We start from the raw sequence: 7,463 nt of genomic DNA, 5'->3' as shown, positions 1-7,463 counted from the left end.
GGATGCCCCCAGTACTACAAATATGGATATCCGTGCCCTGGGGAAGCCTTTTGCCCGAACACCCTGGAGACAAAGGAGACTGGTGAGTACCATTTCACACACACTTTACTATTCCCAATAAATTAACACACAATTGCACACAAATATTAGATTAATCACATTATGTCACTTTTGCATTCAGTTACCAAAAGAATAATGCACACTAAATCTCATGTCCCTCTTTTGCAGGTGGAACCATGTGGCCATCACAGAACCTACCAGCACCAATAAGATTTAAAAGGACAATGAATGTAAAAACATTCCATTATGAATATCCAATATCTATATGTATATCAAATGTGCAAATATGCCATGTGCAAAGTATGCAAACCCAATAAAGTGCCACTGCTTTACAAAATTGCCTGTGCAATTCTTAAAGTGCATGTATCTCGGTTAAAGTGCATGGTGCAATGTTCCCCCAACTCCATCTCAAGCTCAAGGGAACGAAGTCTTCTTCTTTACACACATAACATATAAATACACAAAGTGAAACATTATGTTTCTTTATTAAATAAGGATAAATCAAAACAGGTAAACCATCAGCTCCTTTCAAAACTGAAGTCACACAGTGACTTTACAAGATAGAAAGCACGGAATCAAAGCATATTATACAACCCAAGGATAAATACACATTCAAAGGTCTGTATATAATACACCCCGCATGTCTGCACACTGAAATAAATCCATAAACATCAAATGAATGGATGCAGTAGCCTCCCTGCAGCTTGTACACACAGTATACAGCACAATCATCATAAGAGGCCAAATCAATTTAAATAAAAAAAAACAAAACACAAATTCCTTTGCCACTGCAGGACATAATTAGTTTGAATTTACAGCATGTGTCTCTGCCACTGCAGGACATATTTAACTAATTTAACGCATGCATATTAACTAAAATAATTTAACATATATTGGTCCCTCACTAGCCGACCACTGTTGTCATCGGGGAAGATTGCAGGATGGCTGGTGGCACTGTAGGGGCCCTCTCCTTCCTCAGGCAGGCCACATTGTGGAGGACAGCACAAGCCACAGTAATGTCACATGCCCTCAAAGGGCTGACCCTTCATTTGTCAAGACACTGAAAGCGTGCCTTCAGGAGGCCAAAGGTAATTTCAACTCTGGCATGGGCATGGTTGTAGGCCTGCTGTGCTTCCTGGGGGTCTGTGAATGGTGTCAGGAGATATGGCTGGCAGGCATACCAGCAACACACCAGAGAATTCACCTGTGAACACAAATCTCATCATTACCACCTCATAAACAGAGTGACATTCTTGACACAGCCATGATGTAAAAAGTGGTTATTAACAGGGGTTGTGTGGCTCACCTCGTGATAGGCGCTGATAGATTTCAGAGGTCCGAAAGACTCTGGATTCATGGACTGAGCCAGACCATTTTGCCACAACATTGCTGATCAGACAGTCAGCATTGCATACCATCTGAAATCATAAGATGAGGATTATTAAACCAATCAATGCACATCACAAGTAATGTACAGTGTTCATCAATTGACAAGATCAAAAAGTTATGTTCACCTGAACATTAATGCTGTGAAAGGATTTCCTATTCACAAAATCCACCTCATGGGCACCTGAGGGGGATTTTATCCTGATGAGTATGCAGTCCAGTGCACCAATGACATTGGGGAAATCTGTAACAAAAGTAATGATCCTACTATGACAATTAACAGTTCTGTCATTTGTAGATGCTCTTACCTGCAGTCCTATAGAACTCCTCTTTGATGTCACAGAGTCTTCTGTGGCCAGGGAAGGAGATGAAGACATCTGACAGTGCTTTGATAGCCAGACATACACTTCTTATTGTGTGGCAAATTGTGGGCTTGTTTAGCTGTTCTGCATCCCTCACTGAGTACAGGGAGCCTCCACTTGCAAAAAAAAGCGCAAGGCCACACAAACCATTTGCTCCACACTCAGTGCATGGCTCTGTGCTATGTGGTGTTTAATCCTGGGACCCAGCAGTCTGCACAGATACCTGATGCCATCTGCAGAAAACCTGTACCTTTCATATAGATGGTCATCAGGGAATGATGATCCACAAATGCTGAATCACGCTTTACAAACAGAATTTTTAGTTTTACAAATGGCTTTTTTGTTTTTATAAATGGGAAATTATATATTTCAAATACCCAATATATTTACAAATACACATGTATTTGTAAAAAACAAAATACAAGTTACGAATTAGAAATTTGTATTTGTGGATAGCAAAACACGTGTGCAAATCAAGGAACATTTGTAGATCACTCTCTGTGCGTTTACGGATATATTTGAGACAAAAATAACTCCATAAAAATGGGCACGCCATTGTCACAGCTAAAAGTAAAATTCCGTTTGACCTTTTATTATTTTATTATTTTATTTTAAGATGTGTCATCTTCTTGGAGCTGAGGGAGGAAAGGAGAATAATGATTAATACGTTTGTGTTACAGTCAGCATACAGTGTGCATTGAAGGCATAACTCACTTCCCGCTCAAGTTTTTTTCATTTCAAGGTCCAATTTTCTAATTGTCCTCTTTTTTTATTTCGAACTCCAGTGCAAGGTTTTCCATCTTTTTCTTCTTGTACTGCATGTCTATATCTGCCAGTTGGATTTGGCATACAACTGTCTGATAGCCTGTGAGTTCTGTAAACACCTGACAATTAGCACAGTGGGAATTTTGATCAAAGGAGTGTCCTTCCATTAATACTCACTATGTTGCCAGGCTGGCTTTTCCCCTGTACAGCATCTGGGTCCTGTTACAGAAATGAGATTTTGTGATTTTGTGTGGGCTCCAAATGATAACTCCTCACCATTGTAGACTGAATAGTACTTTCACAGGCTTGACATGATACCTCATGCCTTCTATAATCCAGAGAGATGGTCTCCCCATCATCATCGGTGTCATCTGCTGTTGCACTGGTGTCTTCTTCACCCGATCACATTTAATGGGATTTATATTGAAGCTAGTAGACAAGACATGCCAGGCCTACAGTATGCTTTTGATGGAGTACTAACTGGATCAGCATCGTCTGGTGATTGTGCTGATGGCTCTAACAGTGAGACAGTGCTGCCAGAAACTGCAAGGCAATAGGCAACCCAAAGTCAGACAGTCCAAATGGATTCATATAAATGTGGTTGTGTTCCATGTAGAAATGGAAAAATATACCTTGTATGAAGCGGGTGGCATCTTGGGACGGACATATGCTTGTCTCTGTCCCCCCAGGTATCCCAACACAGACCTGCCTTTATTTAGTTCCAAGGCTATGTCCTCTGTTGGGGTGAGGTCACCACCCGTGCCTTGTCTGGGGTCTGTGGGTTTTCTTTTTCACCGCTAAAACAGTACAGACAATGTGTGAGTGGGCACCTTCTGGGTACAATATACGCTTGTGCATTGTTAAGTATTAGCCCTTACCATTCTGCAGAATGTTCTTGCATTTGATTTTGACTTGCCGCCATGTCCGTTTTGGCCCGGTCATGTTTAATCTACACCACACACACATACACACACATAGAGCAAACATAAGAAAAGAGAAACTTAAAAAAAAAAAAACTTAAAAATTCAACTGATTCATAAACAGAGTACAACTGCGTTATTGGAGATATCAATTAACTATTCACAATTTGTAATTGTGATGTTTCAGCAGAGCGGTGAGTGTGTAATTGTGCTCTACTTACGCATTCAGGTAGTCAGCAATACTTTGCCACGCTTTCTCTCTTTGCTTTATCACTGTGGTGGTGTTGCCTTTCTTTTTAATTATGTCTTTTACCTCCTTGTATCCCTCCATGACAATTTCTGCCTCCGACAGGGAAAAGTAAGCCGCTCTACTTGCCATGGTAAATCAGTGAATCTGTGATCGGTGGCAGGGTCTATTTGAGGGAGCCGCGAGCACGCACTTATCCAGGATAGGTTTCACCTGGCTTGATGAATCCATGCTCATCCTGGCTTGGTCTTTGTGCAACCAGTTAAGCCTGGACACTCTTGTTTTGGATTCATTGAGCTCAGCTCAGTCGCTTATCCTGGATGTCTTAATCCTACTTTTGTGGAATGGGCCCCTGTTGTTGCCTCCGTTCCACACAGAAGATATTTTGTCAAAAGGTGCAGAAATCTAACTAGCCTCCGGCCTCTAAAACAGTCCTCACATACTGTTGCCTCCTACCTTTCTCTAGATCTCCTTGCTCTCACTGAGAATTGGATCAAACCAGAGAACACAGCCACCCCAGCTGCACTCTGGCCTGCTAATTTCCAACAAATGGAAATTCACTCTGCTGTTGCATTCCACCACTTATGACACTTTCGAATACCATGCCATTACAGTAATGGTCGCTGTTAAGGCCTAGGTTGTTGTCATTTACCGTCCACCAGGCCAAATGGGTGGGTTTACAGACGAGCTAGATACCCTGCTGTCATCCATCCCTGATCATGACTGTCCGTTGCTTGTCCTAGGTGACATGAACATCCACTTAGAGAGTCCAGACAGATAACTTTACGTCATTAATACATTCCTTTGACCTCCAGCTGGTCCACAGTCCTACTCACAAAGCTGGCAAAAAGCTTGACCTGATTCTCACCTGAAACTGTGCCACAGATGCACTGGTGGTAATGCCTCTCTACCTATCAGATCACTTTTCTATCCAGTTTAATGTCACTCTGTCAGAGCAACCCTCTGCTCCTCCATCAATGGTTACGTTCCTCCAGAAATCAGCAGCCTATTCTCTGACCAGCTCACTCTCCACCCAACTCCTAACACTATGACATGTAGCAGTCCTACTACATGTCTCTCTGTATCTCACCTGGGCGGCACTAAGTCAGTTACTGCAGGAGAACTATCGTCCTGTCTCACTTCTTCCATTCTTATCCAAAACTATTGAATGGGCGGTCGCTAAGAAACTCTCAGAATTCCTCCTACAGAAGAATCTTCTTGATCCAAATCAATCTGGTTTCAAGAGTGGTCACTCAACTGAAACTGCTCTGTTGTCTGTGACAGAAGCCTTAAAATAAGCAAGAGCAGCAGCACAATCCTCTGTCCTTATTCTACTTGACTTATAAGCTGCCTTTGACACAGTTAACCATCGCATCCTCCTTTCTATTCTCTCAAACATGGCCATCTCTGGGCTCTTTCTCAGTTTGAGTCCTACCTGACAGGACACTCATTCAGTGTATCCTGGCTTGGACAGTCATCCACTTCGCATCACCTCACCTCAGGGGTCCCGAACACACTACCAGTTCCTACCAGAGCTGGAGGGTCCCTCTCTATCTTTAAAAAAACTCCTGAAGACCTCCAGCTTTTTAGAGAGTACCTTCTCTCCTAGCACTACACGACAGATCTACACCTTAAAGAATTGTCACTAGCACTTATTGCTGTGACGCAACACTTCTTATTGCACTATACCTTGATTGTTCCCTTTTCTGTAAGTTGCTTTGGATAAAAGCATCTGCTAAATGACTAAATGTAAATGTTGTCCAACATGCTTTGAATGGGAGAGGTGAGGCCAGTTGGTTGCCAAATGCCTTTAAATCCCACACACTAGTCCTTTAAGGGAAAACTATAGTTTAATCACAATTTAAGTTTATGTTCTTACCATTGGACAGTTGATAACTTTAAACTCACTAAAGTAATTGATGATATTGCAGCAACATTGCTAAAAAAGATTAAACAGGGAAAGAAACATTACTTGTCAGACATGCTTACATGATTAGCAACTGCTTTATTTGGAGGTAAAACTAAAAGTAAGTGCACTCACAGTTGCTAATAATAGTCATTTTTCACAGCAGACATTTTGTCTTGTAGGTAAAGCACAGGTGAACATTAACAATGGCTCATTACCAAGTGTCACTGACAACAAGCAACTCCTACATCAATTAATGTCCTCACCTTTTTCTACAGTGAAATGTCTCTCGTGAAAAATAACTATTCCCCATTCCAAGAAAAGCATGTGTGCAAAAGTGTGCACAACAACTACAGTCAAAACCAAACAACAAGTTGGTCTGTCTGACATTTTGGGTCATAAGTTTGCTGTTCACACAGTTTGTTGTCTGATCACTGTCTGAGAACTTGTGTTTGTTTCTCAGGTAGTGATTTTGCAGTGTTGTGTGGGCTCAATTACGTTATCATAACCAAAAGAACTGATTGCCCTGAGCTACAAAATTACACAAGTTGTTAGATTTGTATGGTTACAGTAGGCAATGTGTATGACATCCTCTATCCACATGACAAATAGTCATACTTATATTTACTACTTACTTTATACTTTTATACTATATATACTTTTATATATATATATACTCTATATTATACTATATTTTATTTTTGCTTAATTTGCTTCTAAATATAATAGACTCAATGTTTTGCCATTATGACCTGGATCAGGCCTCACTTGACATACATATGCAGATAAATCTGAACTAGAGTAGTCAATAACTGTAGTCAATTTTAGTTGCAGCAGGACAGTTATGCATTCCATAACATACACATGGTTGACTTTTTGTAACCATTGACCTACTGTGGGAGAGTCACTGACCATACCACAGGCAAACTGGGGTGTCCAAAATAACCACATTTTAACTCTCGGATCAAATCATACCTTGCTTCCAACCTTCCTGTGGCTTCTCGAACGTATGTTTGTTTTTAACACAATTAATGGCTTGGCCCTCTCTTACTTGTCAATTGTGGTATCAAACCATTAGCACAGCTTATAAGAGATGATAATAGGACCGAAAAGGAAAAAGGGCCGACAATAAACGGAGAACAACATAAATTATCAATATACGCGGATGAGGTGATCCTGTATCTCGTTGAACCTACAGTAACAATCCCACATTTAAAATGACATTATCTCCACATTTGGGTATTTTTCAGGATATAAAGTTAATATAGACAAAACAATGGCCATGGATACAGAGGCCCAGAGCAGGTTTAAATGGTCCAAAGATGGAATTAAATATCTTGGCATCAAAATCCCCCACTGTTAGAAAACATATTTGACGTGAATTACAGAACCATAATACAAAATATTAGTAAGGACAGATGGTCAACACTTCCATTATCCATGACAGGCCGCATCGAGTGAATACGAATGAATGTCCTACATAAACTACTCTACCCATTCCAGATGCTGCCTGTAGACATTCCTAAATCTACATTTGATAAACTAGACAAGCTGATTTCAAAATTTATATGGCAATCTGGCAAGATAATCTCAAAACATACAGGAAGGCTCTCCGTAATGCCAGAGCAGCCTATTACTCTTCTTTAATTGAGGAGAATAAGAACAACCCCAGGTTTCTCTTCAGCACTGTAGCCAGGCTAACAGAGAATCACAGCTCTACTGAACCATCTATTCCTTTAGGTCTAAGTAGCAATGACTTCATGAGCTTCTTTAATGATAAGATTATAACTATTAGAGACAAAATCCATCACCTCTTG

At 40.7% G+C, this 7,463-nt stretch overlaps 1 pseudogene; it reads right to left on the bottom strand.

Moving 5' to 3' along the window:
• Positions 1-1,154: 1,154 nt before the first annotated feature.
• On the bottom strand, positions 1,155-3,872 carry LOC113744506 (putative nuclease HARBI1; annotated as a pseudogene).
• Between the last annotated feature and the right edge of the window lie 3,591 nt (positions 3,873-7,463).

The sequence above is a fragment of the Larimichthys crocea genome, chromosome III (genome assembly GCF_000972845.2).
Source record: "Larimichthys crocea isolate SSNF chromosome III, L_crocea_2.0, whole genome shotgun sequence".
Classification (NCBI taxonomy): domain Eukaryota; kingdom Metazoa; phylum Chordata; class Actinopteri; family Sciaenidae; genus Larimichthys; species Larimichthys crocea.
This window is presented reverse-complemented; position numbering and strand designations above follow the sequence as displayed.